The sequence below is a fragment of the Ursus arctos genome, unplaced genomic scaffold, assembly GCF_023065955.2.
Source record: "Ursus arctos isolate Adak ecotype North America unplaced genomic scaffold, UrsArc2.0 scaffold_9, whole genome shotgun sequence".
NCBI classification, from domain to species: domain Eukaryota; kingdom Metazoa; phylum Chordata; class Mammalia; order Carnivora; family Ursidae; genus Ursus; species Ursus arctos.
Window position 1 is genome coordinate 57,834,899 of NW_026623111.1, and position 18,212 is coordinate 57,853,110.

Sequence of the window (18,212 nt, forward strand, 5' to 3'; positions counted from 1 at the left end):
ATCTCTACCTACTTCTGTGTTTATTATCTATCTTCCCCCATACAATCTAAGCCTCTTAAAAGTAGGGATCGCCTCTGACTGCTATGTTCTTAGTGCCCAGAATAATGCCTGCCCATAGTAAATACCCGATAAATATGTGTGACCAATTACCTGTTACTTTCTAGACAAAATTCTAACCTATGCCAATCGAGTGCTCCATCATCTCACCTGGCTTCGCATCCTCAGGCTCACGCTTCCCTACCTCCTGCCAGGATGCAACTGGGAGCCAGTGTGGAGTAGTGCAGGTCTGATAAACCTTAAATAGTAACCTTAAGGATGTGAATGGTTGGTATCAAATCTTTACCAGAATCCAAATACATGCAGGGAGGGAGGGAGGGAGGGAAGGGAGGAAGGAAGGGAGGGAAGGGAGGGAGGAAAGACAGCAGGCAAGCAGGCATGTGTCAGCGTGGGTGAAGGATAAAAGATCATCAAAGAGTTTGCTTTTTTAGGGGAGGATTCAAGTAAAGAGGATTAGAATAAAGGACAGGAAAGTTTCTATTGCACATGGAAAATTACAACACAAGACAGAAGATATTATAAGTATTAAAGGTACAGGCAAGAAAAGTGTTCTAAGACACTGCTAATTTGCTATGGAAATTTTACATATACATTTTAGTTTTCCAATTAGATAATTGGTTTTCCCCAAAGACAAGAACCACCTGTAATCCTTTCTTCCTTCCTTCCTTATTTTTCTAGAGTCCCCAAAGCCTTGAGTACAGCATTCTGCATGCAGTAGAAAATCAATCAATGCTTATCTAAACAACTAAAGGGATAGATGAGTGTCCAGGTTTCATGGGGTTGGAAGTGGGTGAGATGTGCGTAGTGGATGGCAAAGAAACACTGATGCCTCCTTCTGCAAAGTCAAAATATCTCCATGGAACTAGTCCAAGGACCCACCCAAGGCCAGAGTCAGAATCAAGAATCATGCTTTGGCCACAGAGGAAAAGGCAATAGAAAATCTTTCCTGATGAGATCTGTGTGACACCACAAGTGTACCCGTCATTGTAGAGAAAATACCTGGCCCCTCACCGGAGCTACTGCGTGCTTTCAGCGCAGGAAGATAATTTGCAAGCACCAGAGCAGAAACACTTAACATAATGATGAGCTGAGACTCGCAATCATCTCCCTTTCCTGCCACTCCACTGCGAGCAGGAAAATGGCTGACAGGGTCAGCTGTAAGCACAAGGTGGCACTGAACAGCAGCCGGAGGGAACCTACCTGTTTCAACAGATTCCACGGGAGTGCACTCCCGGAGCATCTGACAGGCGAGGCTAAGTGTCTGGGAACAGCGGGCTGAGGAGGTCGGACCGCCCATCCGTTCCTGATTTGCTTGAGCGTCTGAGCAGCACTTTCCTTGGGGCATGTCAACAGCACTTGTTTCTCCGTACATGAAAGGCAAGCGTGGATGTTTAAAAAGCAAAAGCATATTCTCAATTTAAAAGTGAGAGGAGGAGAGGGAAGATAAAATTCGTGCTTTAAAAACAGGGAGGAAATCATTCTGTGATCAACTATGTGTGTTCAACCAAAAGGGTTTCACCTGAGTGAAATGGTCCTGTCCCCAAACACCTAACACCCTTCACTTTCCTGAGGTCACCCGCCCTCGGGGAAGCGGGAGGATGGAGGTGCAGGTGCTAACTGGTACGGGAAATATGAAGTGAGATAGATTAAGAGATGGAATCATCTAAGCTCCAAGACAGCAGTGATGTTACCAAGATTGAATTCCTTGTCAAATAATCAACTCAATGGGCAGCAACTAGCAGTTTTTCAAGGCAATAATGAAAAGACTAGAAGACATCTGAGTACAGCTATCATAGTAAGGGTATTGTGTCTTGACAATATTTTTTCAGTCATATATACACACTGGATTGTGATGTCAATTATATTTCTCGCTGAGTGGTTGCAAGTCACAAAACTCGAAATGTTATGGTCAGAAGGACAAAGACGGTGACATCACCACTTGTAGGACAAGTGACTGCAAACTCCTGTTCCAAAAAACACTGGGGTTTCCTCTGAAAGCCTAGAAACTTCCTTTCCACAAAAGTAATTGTCCTTTACACAACAAATAAACATTCACCATGGGGCCTGTCCATAGGGAATAGTTCAGGCCAAAAACATTTAAAGGACTTTTTAAAAACATTAAAAACAAAACACACATTTGAAAGTTTCCCAGTCCATTCCTGGGGCTCCTATCTTTGTCCTGGAGGAAATCAAAGCACGTGCACACTCCCCAGAAGAGCCTCTTTGCTTTGCTGTTGGGATCCGTGGGCTACACGCATATCTCGGTTCGGAAGTATTTATGCAAAAAGCAGAACTTGAGGAAGTGTGAGAAACCGCGTCAACTGCAGTGAGGCCTGAAAAGTGCACTGATCTGCCCTAGCAGTAATGCCAAGGTAATAAAGACCGTGGATTAAAAATATTAAGTGCAAAAACACTGCCTTTATAGCTGAAGATTCGCCTCTCAGCTCACTAATGCAGCAACAGGTTCACTGCTGAAAAAAGACGGCCTTGTCATCTGTGACGACTGAGTTCCCTTCTTGCGTCACCAAAACGAACGGGATGGGAATTACCTCCAAATTGCGCGAGTTCAAAATTGCTTAGACTCAGAAGTCTCCCTCTTGCTAACAGGTACTCTTATTTTTTCGGGTTTCTTGCTCTTTCCTTCCCACCCCGCCTCCTTTTTTAAATGAAAAGGTGAACATACATAATTTACTAAGAATCAGACAGCATTCCAACCACTTTGTGAATATTAATTCATTTAATCCTTACCACATCCCTATGAAGTAGGTGCTCTTTTTATAGATGAGAAAACTGTGGTATGAAGAAGTTAACGTGGCTTGCCCAGTATCACACAGAAAATACGCAGACTGCTTCCAGAGGCCAGGCTATTAACCACACCAGTCTGACGCTCATGGTTATGACTTGCTAATAATTGTGCCAGAACCAAAGGTCTTTCAATAAAAAATGCATTGTTAATGTTTATTATGGAAAATATCAAATACATAGAAAGGAAAATAGTATAATGAACCCCCTTGTACCCATATCTCAGATTACCAAACCATTTCCAATCTTGTTTTGTCTAGAACCTTAGCTCCCAATAATGGATTATTTTGAAGCAAATTGCAGGCATATCATTCCATCTAAGTGGAAAGATTTCTTGAATGAGTGCTAGCAGATCTTTTTTAATACAGTTAATGAGATAGAACTCACATACCATAAAATTTACTCAGTTTAAGTATACAATTCAATGGCTTTTAGTATATTCACAGCATTGCACGGTTATTACCACAACCAGTTCTAGAGCATTTTCATCACTCCAAAAAGAAGCCCCATAGCCATTAACAGTCACTGCTCATCCTCCCTCTCCCCTCCCCCAGCCCCTGGCAGCCATCAAGCTCTATGGATTTGCCTGTTCTGGAAATTTCATATAAATGGAATCACACAACATGTGGTTCTCTGCGACTGGCTTCTTTCACCGAGTATAATGTTTTTAAGGTTCATCCATGTTGTAGCATATATTAGTACTCCATTCCTTTTTATGGTTGTATAATATTCCATTCTAGAGCTATACCATATTTTGTTTATCCATTCATCAGTTGATAGACATTTAAGATGTTTTCACTTTTTGGCTAATGTAAAAGTGATGCTGTGAACATTCATGTTCAAGTTTTTACGTGGATATCGGTTCCCATTTCTCTTGGGTATATCCCTAAGAGTGGAATTGCTGCTTAGTATAGTAACTCTATGCTCAACATTTTCAGGAATTGCCCCATGGTTTTCCAAAGTGACACCATATGTATTCCCACCATCGATGTATGAGTGTTGTAATATCTTCACACGCTTACCAACACTTGTTATTATCTGTCTTTTGATCACAGCCATTCTAGTGGGTGTGAAGTGGTATCACATTGTGGTTTTGATTCCCATGTCCCTGATAGCTGACGTTGTGAGTCTTGTTCATGTGGCTAGCAGATTTAAACCCTCAGATTCTCTCACTTGAGGATTCTCTCTGGAACACCTCTTTTAATTCTAAAATGTTTGTTCTCTCTTCTTTTACCAATGAAATGTTCATCAGTTTTGGTGTTCTACTTTCTGCTTTTTCACCCCTGTTCCCCATACTTCCAACTATTTCAAATATAGTATCTAGCCAGAGATCCCCACAAAGAACTACTTTTTCTAAGTAGCTGCTGCATGTTTTATATTCTTCGTAGTATCTATCACTGCCTGAATAATCTTGCTTACCTGTTTATTGTCTGTCTTCCCATACACACACTAAAATATAAGCCCCATGAGGGAAGAGACCCTGTCTTTTTATCACTGTATCCCCGATGCCTAGAAAAAAGTCATAGCTGAAATTCAATAAATACTTGGTAATTGAATGAATAGTTCTAGGTTGTAGAGTTCTTACTCGATTTTGTTATGCTACATTATGTGTACATTTGTGCACTAACCTTTCATAGCTTTTTAAAATAAGGTGCATTTCCTAAGGCTGATCTCTGAAATACAAAAGAGTAAAATATGTCACTCTTCATCACAGCACATTTACAAATGAAAAGCTATCAGTAACACTCTAAATACTTAACACCTATAATTGACATATTATGCAAGACAGTTAAATGGTGTTTACATAGAGACTGGAGTATTACAGGGATGTGTCTGCCTACCATATGAAAAAGAGCAAGACAAGATATGTCTGTGTTACACTATGATCACACATGGGGCTTTTTAAATGCTTAAAGAAGAGATTGTGAGGAAAGAAACTAAAATGTTTACAGGGTTGTCTTTGGGTGGTACAATGAAGAGTCACTGTTTTTCTCCCTTCTTTCTACTTTTCCACACTTTCTGTCATGGACATGTGTTACTCTAATGATAAGAATCAAAACTAATTTATTAAGACAAACTAGCTATAATTTGCATAGTACTCTCATCATAACTTAGAAATAAGTATTTTTGCTGATTTTTATACATTTCTAAAGCAATCATTTACAAAGTAAAAGCATCAGGCCACAATTATTATCCACATTACCAAGTTGATTAGGGGAGTTTTCTCTTTATAGTAATGTTACTGTAATAAACAAAAGATGAATAGAATTAATCTTCAACCCCTAGTAAAGTAGTGGCTCTAAGACAATGATCATCAATGGCTACCAGTCATTATGTGTCTCCTAATGGAAGAACACAACATAAGCTACAAGTACTCTCGACAAGAATTTATCTTAAAACTGATCAATCTTATAGATCAAGTTATCTGTTTATAGGAAATACAAGGACTAGAAGAACATGACAAATGATGTTAAAGGGATGCAAGCAGCAAAATCCAGAATGAAAAACTCCACAGGACAAACAACACATTTCTTTAACAAATAAGTTACAAATGAATAAAATGAGGCAACTCTTTCTGCCCACAGGTCCTGGCCCCATGCTTAAAAAAAATCACCTTTTCCCACAAACACACACACACACAGAGGAATAAAATGAATAGGGAGGTAGGGGGAAGGCTCTTGGAGATTAAAAATAACATAAGAGACATATCAACCAATTGCAGTAAGTAGATCTTCAATTTGATAGTAACTAGCCATTTGTGACTAGTCCAAACTGAGGTGTGTAACTCCCTGATTTCAAACTACATTACAAAGCTATAGTAATCAAAGCAGTATGGTACTGGCAAAAAACAGACACACAGATCAATGGAATAGAAAGCTCAGAAATAACCCCACGCATACAGGAGTAGTTCAATATTCACGAATCAATCAACATGACATAACACATTAAAAAAGAAAGGATAAGAGCCTTATGATCTTGTCAATAGATGTAGAAAAAGCGTTTAACAAAATACAGCACCTATTCTTTTTTTTTAAGATTTATTTATTTATTTTAGAGAGTGAGAAAGAGGGAGGGGGGGAGGCAGAGAGAAAGGGAGAGAGAGAATCTCAAGCAGACTCCACTGAGCACAGAATAGAGCACCCATTCTTGATTTAAAAAAAAACAAAAACACTCAACAAGGTAGGGGTAGAAGGAATATACCTCAACATCATAAAGGCCATATAAAAAAGTCTCACAGCTAATATCATCCTCAATGGGGAAAAACTGAGAGGCGTTCCCCTATAGTCAGGAACAAGACAGGGATGTCCACCCTCACCGTTACTATTTAACATAGTACTAGAAGTCTTAGCCCTAGCAATCAGACAACAAAAAGAAATAAAAGGCATCCAAGTCAGCATCCAAGTCAGGAAGAAGTCAAACTTTCACTATTTGCAGACAACGTGATACTCTATGTAGAAAACCAGAAAGACTACCAAAAAATCACTAGAACTCACACATGATTCAGCAAAGTTGCAGGATATAAAATCAATGTGCAGAAATCTGTTGCATTTTTCTAAAGATTTATTTATTTTAGAAAGAGAGCGCACTAGGGAAAGGGGGAAAGGGAGAGTGAAAGAGAGAAAGAGAGTCTCAAACAAACTCCATGCCGAGTGTGAAGCCCAACACAGGGCTTGATCTCACAACCCTGAGGTCATGACCTGAGCTGAACCAAGAGTTGGACACTTAACTGTACCACCCAGGCACCCCAATCTGTTGCATTTCTATACACCAATAACAAAGCAGCAGAAAAATAAACCAAGGAATCAATCCCATTTGCATTTGTACCAAAAACAGTAAGATACCTAGCAATAAATCTAACCAAGTAGTTAAAAGATCTGTACTCTGAAAACTACAGAACACTTGTGAAAGAAATTGAAAAGGACATGAAGAAATGGAAAAGCATTCCATGCTCATGGATTGGAAGAACAAACATCGTTAAAATGTCTATACTACACAAAGCAATCTACACATTTAATGCACTCCTTATCAGCATTTTTCACAGAGCTAGAACAAACAATCCTAAAATTTGTATGCAACTACAAAAGACCCTGATAGCCAAAGCAATCCTGAAAAAGAAAAACAAAACTGGAGACATCACGATTCTGGATTTCAGGCTATATTACAAAGCTGTAATCATCAAAACAGTATGGTACTGGCACAAAAACAGACACACAGATCAATGGAACAGAACAGAGAACTCATGAATGGATCCAAAACTACATGGTCAACTAATCTTCGACAAAGTAGGAAAGAGTAACCAATGGAAAAAAAGACAGTCTCTTCAACAAATGGTGTTGGGAAAACTGGACAGAAACATGCAGAAAAATGAAACTGGACCACTTTCTTACATCATACACAAAAATAAATTCAAAATGTGAGACAGGAAATCACTAAAATCCTAGAGGAGAACATAGGCAGCACCTCTTTGACCTTGGCCATAGCCACTTCTTACTAAACACATCGCTAGAGGCAAGGGAAACAAAAGCAGTAATCAGCTATTGGGACTTCATCAAGGTAAAAAGCATCTGCACAGTGAAGGAAACAATCAACAAAACTAAAAGGTAAACTACGGAATGGGAGAAGATATTTGCAAATGACATATCAGATAAAGGATTAGTACCCAAAGTCTTTAAAGAACTTATCAAACTCAACACCCAAAAAACAAATAATGTAGTTAGACAAATGGGCAGAAGACATGAACAGACATTTTTCCAAAGAAGACATCCAGATGGCTAACAGACACATGAAAAATGCTTGACACCACTCACCAGGATGAAATATCCCCTCACACCTGTCAGAATGGCTAAAATTAACAACACAAGAAACAACAGGTGTTGGTGAGGACGCGGAGAAAAGGGAACACTCTCGCACTGTTGGTGGGAATGCAAACTGGTGCCTTGCCCACCATACTGCTGGGGAACAGTATGGAGGTTCCTCAAAAAGTTAAATATAGAACTATCTACCCTATGGCCCAGCAATTGCACTACTAGGTATTTACCCAAAGGATACAAAAATACAGATTCAAAGGGGTACATGCACCCTGATGTTTATAGCAGCATTACCAACAATAGCCAAACTATGGAGAGAACCCAAATGTCCACCGACTGATGAATGGATAAAGAAGATGTGGTGTATACTTACACACACACACACACACACACACACACACACACACACACTGGAATATTAGCCATCAAAAAGAATGGAATCTTGGGGCACTTTAGTGGTTCAGTCAGTTAAGTGTCTGCCTTCAGGTCCTGAGATCAAGTCCCACATCGGGCTCCCTCCTCAGCAGGAAGTCTGCTTCTCCCTCTTCCTCTGCCCTTCCCCCTTACTCGTGCACTCTCTCTCTCAAAATAAATAAATAAAATCTTCAAAAAAAAGAATGAAATCTTGGCACTTGCAGTGACATGGATGGAGCTAGAGTATACGATGTTAAGTGAAATAAGTCAGTCAGAGAAAGACAAATAACATATGCTTTCACTCTTATGTGGAATTTAAGAAAGAAAACAGATGAACATATGGGAAGCGGGAGGGGGAAAGAGAGAGGAAAACAAACCATAAGAGACTCCTAATGATAGAGAACAAACTGAGGATTGATGAAGGGAGGTGGGTGGGGGATGGGCTAGATGGGTGATGGGTTTTAAAGAGGGAGGGCGCTTGTGATGAGCACTGGGTGTTGTATGTAAGTGATGAATCACTGAATTCTACTCTAGAAACCGATATTGCACTGTATGTTAACTAAGTAAAATTTAAATTAAAAACTAAAATAAAATAAGAAAAAAAGATAAAAAGAAATAAGCCCGTGCATATATGGTCAATTAAGTCTATGACAACGGAGGCAAATATACGCAATGGAGAAAAGACAGTCTCTTCAATAAATGATGTTGGGGTAACTAACTAGATTGCTACATGTAAAAGAATGAAACTGGACCACTATTCTACATCATATACAAAAATATATTCATAATGGATTAAAGACATGAATGTAAGACCTGAAACCATAAAACATCTAGAAGAAAACATGAGCAGTAAGCTCTTTGACATCAGTCTTGGCAATATTTTTTTGGACAAGTCTCCTCAAGTAAAAGCAACAAAAACTAAAATAAATAAATGAGATTACATCAAACTAAAAAGGGCTTGCACAGCCATCAACAAGAACAAAGGAAGCCATCAACAAAACAAAAAGGCAACCTACTGAATGGAAGAAGATATTTGGAAACCATATATCCAATAAGAGATGAACGTCCGAGATATTAACTTACATAATTAATATTTTTTAAACCCAATTAAAAAATGGGTGGAAAACTTGAATAGACATTTTTCCAAAGAAAACATACAGATTGGCAATAGACACATGAAAAGATGTTCAACATCAGGAAATGCAAATCAAAACCACAAGGCAATACCACCTCACACTGGTCAGATTGGCTATTATCAAAAAGACCAAAAATAACAAGCGTTGGCAAAGATGTGGAGAAAAGGGAACACTTGTGCACTGTTAGTGAGAATATAAACTGGTGTAGCCACAGTGGAAAACAGTCTGGAGGTTTCTCAAAAACTTTAAAAATAGAACTACCATATAATCCAGCAATTCTACTTCTGGGTGTAAGAAAACGAAAACAGCAATTTGAAGAGATACATGCACCCCTATGTTTATTGCAGCATTAGTCACAATAGCCAAGATACAGAAGCAACCTAAGTGTCCGTCAATAGATGAATGGATAAAGAAAATGTGGTATATATGTATATATGAAATATTGCTCAGTCACAAAAAAGAATGAAATTCTGCCATTTGGGACAACATGGATAGACCCAGAGGGTATTGTGCTAAGTGAAATAAGTCAGAAAGAGAAAGACAAATCCCATATGATTTCATTTATATGTGGAATCTAAAAAACAAAATAAAGAAACAAACAAAACAAAACACACACCAGCTGTTGGTTACCAGAGGGGGGAGGGCTTCAGGAAATGGGCAAAAGAGGTAAAAGGGGATTATGAAATACAAACTTCCAGTTATAAAATAAATAAGTCATGAGGATATAATTTATAGCATATGTAATATAGTCAATAGTATTGTAATTACTCTATGGTGACACATGCTAACTAGATTTATCATGGGGATCATCATATAGCATAGTAATATAAAAATATTAAATCACTATGATGTACACCTGAAGCTAATAGGATATTGTATGTCAATTATACTTCAACAACAAAAACTTGATGTAAATATATACCAGATTTCAAATACTTAATATGAAAAGATTGTATAATATCTGATTAAAATATTTTATACTGATAAATACTGAACTTATAATGGTAATATTTTTGATAGATTAAATAAAACATTAAATTTTACTTTTTAAATTAGCATTAAAATTCATATAATAGATTGCATTATATTTCTACGATAGTCTGGCATTATTGATATTCTTCAGATTCTGATTTAACATAAAAGTTGTTATATGAACATATAATTGTCCATTTGGTCATTGCTTTAGGTGTGATAATAGTATTGTGGTTATAGTTGGTTTTTTTTAATCGTCCTTACCTGTTAGAGCTCTGAAATATGTAGGGACAGTAAGATATTATAACTGGGATTTGCCTCAAAGTAATGTGAAGGAGGACAGTGAGGAAGGGTATAGACATATAAGGCTGGCCATGAATTGATCATGTTGCTACTAGGCAGTGAATATGGAGTTCTGTGCATTAGTCTCACCACTTTTGCATATGTTTGACATTTTCCATGATACAAAAAGTTAGAAGGGGCCAACGTCAGGGTAAAGCTACAACTGTGAGCTTACTTTTAAGAAGAGCAAGATAAGGTGGTGGGGGGATGGGGTAACTTGGTGAAGGGCATTAAGGAGGGCACATGCTGTGATGAGCACTGGCTGTTACACACAACTGATGAATCACTGAACACTACATCTAAAAGTAATGATGTACTATATGTTGGCTAATTGAATTTAAATTAAAAAAATTAATAATTAAACAGAAGCATTAAAAAAAAAAAAGAGCAAGATAGTAAGTAGTGTGACATGTCACAGAACCCCAACCACTCATGCTTCGTTAGAGACTCCCTTAGTGGCTACCCCATACTTGATCTCGAGTCCTCCTTCTGTACTCAAACTCCTTTCTGCTATTTAGCTCTTACTTTGGAAACACATCCTTGACTTGATTCTCTTATCCCAGATCCTCTTGCTGATGGACTTTAATTTTGTATTTCAGTTGCTATTGCTGGGTACAAGTCACCCCAAAACTTGGTGGGTTAAAACAACAACAATCATTTTCTCATTCTCTCTCATGGATTAAGCAGGTTGAGCTGGGAACTTCTCAGTCTATCATGTGGTTACAGTCAGGAGGTGATGGAGGCTAGAGCCATCTGAACACTTCTTCACTCTTGAATCTGGCAATCAATGTTGGCTGTTGGTTGGGATGTCAGCTGAGGCTATCAGCCAGCACACCCACGTGCAGGCTCTCCATGTGACCTGGGTTTCCTCATAGCATAGTGGCAAGGTTCCAAGAGCAAGCACCCCAGTAGTATCCCAGGTAGGAAGTCTATACACTTTACAATCAAGTTTAGGAATTGACTTCGACCATAGTCACCAGACACCCACATCCAAGGGGAGAAAAAATAGGTCCCACCTATTGCTGGAAGAAGTGTCAATGTCACATTAGAAGATGCACATGTAAAATGGACATCTTGTTGCAGCCATCTTTGAAAATTCAGTCAGCCATACTTCAGATTCCCCTTGGTATGTACATTTTTTTTCCTCTGGCACTGACCAGTTTCCAATTATCAGGAAGCCAAAGAGCACTTTTCCGCTTAGAACTATCATCCATCTGGTCCTGCTCAGCTTGCAGATTCCCCATGGCAAATCATTCCAGCACAGGTACTGCCTGATCCCAGACTTTCGGCTCTACCCTTTACCCCTCACCATGCCTCCCTCATCTCTAGCCCATTTCAAAATGTATAAGGACATAACATTAGCATATAACACTGCTCACTTGGAACACTGCTCATATACTCTAGAAAATACTCCATCTTTACAAACCTGATCCAAGAAATACAAACAGGCAGATATGAAATATGGTGGTGATAGGCATGCTTAATCAAATTTTAAAATTATTCAATGACATGTTTGTGTCATTATTATATAATGGACAATAAAAGTCCTCACTGTCAGTAATCCTAAAAAGCTTACTTGTAAGTACCAGGTCGAAAAAAAATCATTCTGCACAGAAGACTCCTATTACCAGAAACATTGTGGCACCCTCTGCTGTCAGGAAACAAAGTTTAAAGGTACCCGAGGTTCATTTTCCTTGAAGGACTCTCCAGCATCCTTTAACTATAGGCTGTCAATCATCTTATCCAGATGTAAAAGCATAAATCAGAGGCAGTGGGGAATTACAGGGCTTAATTCAGGCAAGATAGTAAAGAATGAAAACCCAATCAGTGTGTGTAGCTTAATGGTAATATGTAGGAAAGAAGCTAGGTAGAGAATCTCAAGAGATAGCAGATATCAGAGACCACAATATAGCTATCTTTCTCTAAACCTTTTACATAAGTTAATCTTGACAAATTACCCATGAAACACAGAAAGGTTAAACAAGTTGCCCACGGTCACACAGCAAGTGAATGGCAGAGCCAAGATACAAACCCCAGCAATCTGTCTCCAGAGCCTGAGACCTTAACCACTCTTCTCTACTGCCTAATAAACAACGATGATTATTAATGGGGAGGGACTTCTTTGAATGTAACAAGAATTATTATTAGGTATTACTGCTCTTACCTAAAAGAAAATTGATTACCAGGAAAATTACTTGCCCCATACTAAGCAGAGAAATTAGGAAGTAAAATCTCCCATTCACAATTAAGCCATTCTGAAGTTCGGAAGGTTCTTTTCCCTTCTTAAGTGCAGGAACAAATTTGTTCTTTTGAGAAACCAAAATGTATTACCATGACCCCCAAGGTAATATCCCTCATCACGATCTCACGCAAGTTTGTCAGCTGCTTTTACAAAGAGAATGGATTCCTCCTACAACAAGCTCAAGGCTTACACAACTGGACTCATTCATCCACCACCCAACAAGTCAGCTGAGCAGATAGTCACTCAGATCCAAAGACTGGTTCACTTGCCAAGTGAAACCTATACAGAGGCAGGAGAGAAAAAAAAAGGCTTTCTTCATAAAGGACAGAACAATGGGTTCCTATCCTATCCTCCTTCAGGAAAAAGTGAGTCAAAAACAGATCTGGGGGGCGCCTGGGTGGCGCAATCATTAAGCGTCTACCTTCGGCTCAGGGCGTGATCCCGGCGTTCTGGGATGGAGCCCCACATCAGGCTCCTCCACTGGGAGCCTGCTTGTACCTCTCCCACTCCCCCTGCCTGCTTGTGTTCCCTCTCTTGCTGGCTGTCTCTCTCTGCCAAATAAATAAACAAAAACAGATCTGGGCCAGGACGAAAATTATGTCCAGGGATTTGGGGAGCTCTGGGCTTCACGCTGAATAAAACCAGACCAAATTCCTGGTTTGGTGCTGGAAGAACCTCATGGTCCAAGGCCCTCTAGGCAGAGCAAGGAGCAAGACCTAATCTGCTTGAGGTCATTTGTCCCTGGGCCGACTCCCAGGCCCCCTTCAGTCAGCACCCAGACAATAATGGTAGAGCCCAGACCCTGTTCCAGTCTTGGAGACTTGGGGACACTGGTACCATTCGCTGGGAGCACATGCTGCAGATCACCTAAACGCTGCAAACAGGAAGATTATGAGCCTAATGTCTACTGAGCACTCAGTGTGCACCAGGCACTATTTAGTGCTTTACCTTATTCAAACTTCACAACACAAACCCTATGTGATTGTTACTACTATCCTTATTTTACAGAGTAAAATGTCTGGGTAGTTAAGAACTGACCCAAAGTCATATGCCAGCATGTGTTAGACTGAAAGAATCTGAACTTCTGTCTCTCTGCTTCCAAAGTCCCACGCTATTTCTATTACCTCAAGCAGTTCATGCAACAACAATTCATATATAACATTGCGTAACTCTGAGCAGCCTTCCCCTGACATTTTAGACTAGACTAGAAGCCCAAATGTTTGGGTCTACAAATACATCCAGATTGCAATGCCCAGCTATGACACTGGGAAGTACAGTTTGGAGGAGGTACCTCTTCTATTTATTCCTCCAGGTTTTTCCTTCTTCCCCGATAGTCCTCAGGTCTCCCTTCCTCCATCCCAGGTCATCTCTCTGGATCTTTAAATCTTGGGTATTTGTCAAAAGGGACAACCCTATTTATTTCAGCCTCCAACATACATTTACTGAGCCTCAGGGGAGATAATGGTGCAGAAAATCAAGAGAAATTCTTCCTTTGCAGGACTGCATAGAAAACCCGGGCAAGGAAATTTAAGTTTTCTGGGCTTCAGTTGCACAAGCAAAACCAGAGTGGGTTGGACTATATGGTCTTCCAGCTTCAGTCTATAATTCCATTATTTTAAACAAATCTGTTAATCTTCACAATGAAATGGCCCTAAACAAATACATCAACTTAGAAAGAAAAAGGTCAAAAGCAAGAGATAGATTAATTCTAACAAACACTGCACTTTGCCTAGGACAACATGATTTGATTTAAAAAAAAAAAAAAAAAGTATACAGATGTACACTAGCCAGCACTGCTTCCCTCTCAAAATGACGAAGTGGAAGGTACGTCTTACAGGTGCCACAGCTCACACCATCCCTGAAGGTCAGGCCAATTTTAGAGTTTGTACCAGAAAGAAGTTATTCATCTATCCTCTGCAAATTACATTCAGCCCACAGGGGTTAACCAGATTCAGATTATCCTTCCAATGCCAGGATCTAGGGCTGCCTCAGGGTCTCTAAAGGAGAATTTCTCTATATTCTTGCCTCAAACAATTCTGCCCCCTTTGGAAGTACTGGAAAGAAAGCCTCCATTCCTCCCTCCACAGCTTCTCCATTCACCCCACCCCACCAGAGGAGAGTTAGTGAGAGTGATGAGATTTGAGAAAAAGCCATTACACCCATGTGGTCTAAATCCTTTCTAAGGCTCCAGCCTTGCCCCAGGCAGCTGCAATATTTAGAACTCACTGCTCATCTCCCTAGGACAGAGCCTCCCCTGTAGAGGGACACCTGTAGCCTGTGACCTTATGGGTAAACTCAACTGAGAACAAGGAGGAGCAAGCTCCTGGTTCCAAGCCACAATCCCCTTCCCAGCTTTAGCAGCAATATCTGACTCCCATATTTACTTCTCAATTGATTTAAAACTTGATTCAGAACTCCAGAGTAATATAACCCTTTAAAACTTTAATAAGAGAAAGCACAGATCATATTAAGTTCAATGTAAGACACTGTATGAGATGCTCTAAAAGAAATTAGAATTCAACAAGGAACATTAACATGTAAATAATCTAAGCAAGGCAGACTGGAACAAATGCCAACCAGAGATCTCAAGCAAATGTTGCTGTGATGCCAAGTGGGAGGTGGGGAGAAAGGGGTGGTGACAACAGCCAGGGACATCAGGGCTGGGTTTCCAAAAATCCTTTGACAGATGTGGTAACCAGGCCCTGGGAGAAGACCCAGAACCATCCCTGCCTTTCAGGGTTCTCCATGCATCAGCAGGCAGGCTCAGCTCCTCAGGGTCCCCACATACTTGAGGATGAGGAGCCAATGGCCAAGCCCCACCCTAATCCACTCTAGTGGCAAAGGCTGCAGTTCCAGGAGCCTCTAGACAGGCTAAAGAGCCGTTCACCATAATTGGCTCATTCTGAATTCTGACTCCAGAAAAACAGAACACGTGCACGTGAGACGAGGAAAAGGACAAAGCGTGAAAATGAGACAGAAGTTGGAAGCAGGTTGGTGATTAAGACAAGTTTTGACTCCAGTTTGAATATATGTTTGTGTCTGGAGGGAAAAAAAAGTGCAACCAGCCTGAAGCTTTGATCTTGATCAGAGGTTTACAAGAGTAGACGCTTGGCATGCCTAAGCAACATAATCTGGGCAAGGGCAATCCTTAATGAACTGAGGAATGGCAGGTGTTCCACCAGGGACCCAGTGTATCACATATCATGGACTGAGCCTCTGTTAATTGACATCCATAGGAATCTAAGTTTAAATGCCTATTCTAAAATAGAAGGCATACAAGTCACAGGCTTACGTGGTCCCTGCGTGGCAGAACCAAGGCAAAAAGTTGTCCTGAAAAGTCTAGTTCTCAGGACTCCCTCTTTACTGAGCCACTTAACATTAAGGTTAGAATTCAGCCAAGGCACTCCTGCAGCATGTTCTGTCAGTCACACATCCTTCTCTCCCAGGCCAGGAACAGTTTGAGGTCATTTACTGTCTTACTCATTTTCTTTTTTTTTATAATCTAGCTCTACATACTGTGTCTGGCATATAATCAGCGCAAAATAATCATTTGTTAAATGAGACAAATGAACCTAACAAGCAGCTTCCAGCATGACTTGATTTCTGTCTTCTAGTCTGAGAAAGGTATGATATCATCACACTTCAATCAATATGTTCAAGTGTTAAACACTTGGGGGCTGGGGAAGTCTCGACCAATTTTTATATGTATGTGTACACACACTTCTATCAGATTCTTAAGTATGATGAAAACTTAGGAATAAGATTTTAACCTCACTAGAAATACAACAAATTCTTATGAGCAAGATATGATATGAAAACTCCCATCACTGTCCTCAGAATGTAATACTCATTCACCCTAACCCTGATCAGTTAGTTGCTTCCTGTTTTGTCTTGCATGAGTCAACTGCTAGAAAGCTTTCAGTAGCTTTAGTTGTACCCCCACCCCAACCCAGCTTTATCTATAAGAAGCTTTATAAACTGTTTCATAAACAATGTTGAAATGAGGGGAAAAGCAAAAATTGAACTATAATAAAAGAAATGCTAAGTACTTTAAAACTGGTAAAAAGTGCTTATTGTAGAAGAGAGAGAGATTACAAAAGAATGTGGGGTATTAATTAGCATTCACGGAACAGGTAAACTTTGAGCTGGACTATGAAGAAGCAGCAGGCCTTTGACAACAATTTTTCTAAGAATAACTGTTCCATGAAGGAACCGTATGCACAAAGGAGCAAAAATTCAGAGGCCGTGTATTTTAAAAATATATGTAAATGAATAATGAAAAATAAAACTGAAAAGATAAAACTGGAACAATATTTTAACGACTTCAAAGTAAAGAATCTGGGCTTAATCAAATGAACATTAGGAAGCTTGTACATTATTTTGACCAAAACTGTAATGAGTCTAAGTGCAGGAAAAGTAATCTGGCAGGATGGATAAATAAGGTGTGAAATCAGACATAAGATAACCAGGTAGGTGTAAAACTATTATGGGAATGAAAAGGAGTGTTTTAGAACAAACAAAAAAAGCAGACCTGCCCAAAGGTGGCATATAATCCAAAGGATTAATTGGACAAACACAAGGAAAAAAATCCACATGAAAATGACAATAAGAAACAAGTCTACTTAGTAAGAAATAAATTCAGTAAATATAAGGCAAACAGCAAAAAGTTTTAAGAGAATTTAAGCAGAGATGATTAAAGAAATGGAATAAAGAATGAACGTCCATCATTTCAAATTAGTTAACTGATTTCAAATTAATTTATTCACCACTGGCCACCTATTAAGTGCCAGGCACTTATAAAATAGGATCTTGACTTCACAGTACTCACATTCATTTTGATTCATGACCAAAACTTGAAAAAAATTAAAAGAAAATTAAACATGTATACATTATAAAAATGTTTTAGTGGAAAAAAGCTTGGTTTTAAAATCTCTGATGTCATAAACATACCTCAAACATGAGTTCAAGTTAGTACCATACAAAGCTCCCTGTACTAGTTAAGAAGACTCTAAAAGCTACAAGAGATAAAAATAAACAACTTCATACACACTCTTGAATGATAAAAGGGACCAAATGAGTTTCTGCATACCAAGAAGCTCATAAACATATTGAATTACGGGCTTTTAAAATAAGTACACACTAGATACAAATTCTGTAGCAGGGCAACCTGACTTATTTCAGACACAAGAGTCTTCTCTACCTTATTTCATGGACAATTCTACCATACTTAAAATCAGACTAAGGGTTTAATAGTTCTTTAAGATTTTTAAAGTCTCTAAATAGAGAAAGAAAAAACAATGAGGTTATCTGTTAAAATGTTAATAATATTTACCTCTGGAAGATGAGATTGTGAGTTTTTCACCTTTTCTTACACATTTCCTACAACAGATATTTTTGAAATCAGAAAAAGCCAAAAACATTTAAGATTATCCATATTAA

The 18,212-nt window shown here is 39.1% G+C and overlaps 1 long non-coding RNA gene across 1 annotated transcript in view; it reads right to left on the minus strand.

The window, feature by feature from the left end:
• The window catches only part of LOC130543220 (uncharacterized), a 38,599-nt gene that overhangs the window by 18,811 nt on the left and 1,576 nt on the right, over positions 1-18,212 (minus strand). Inside the window, exon 2 of the long non-coding RNA XR_008958388.1 lies at positions 1,258-18,152. This is a non-coding gene — a long non-coding RNA (uncharacterized LOC130543220). The remainder of the gene's footprint in view (positions 1-1,257; positions 18,153-18,212) is intronic.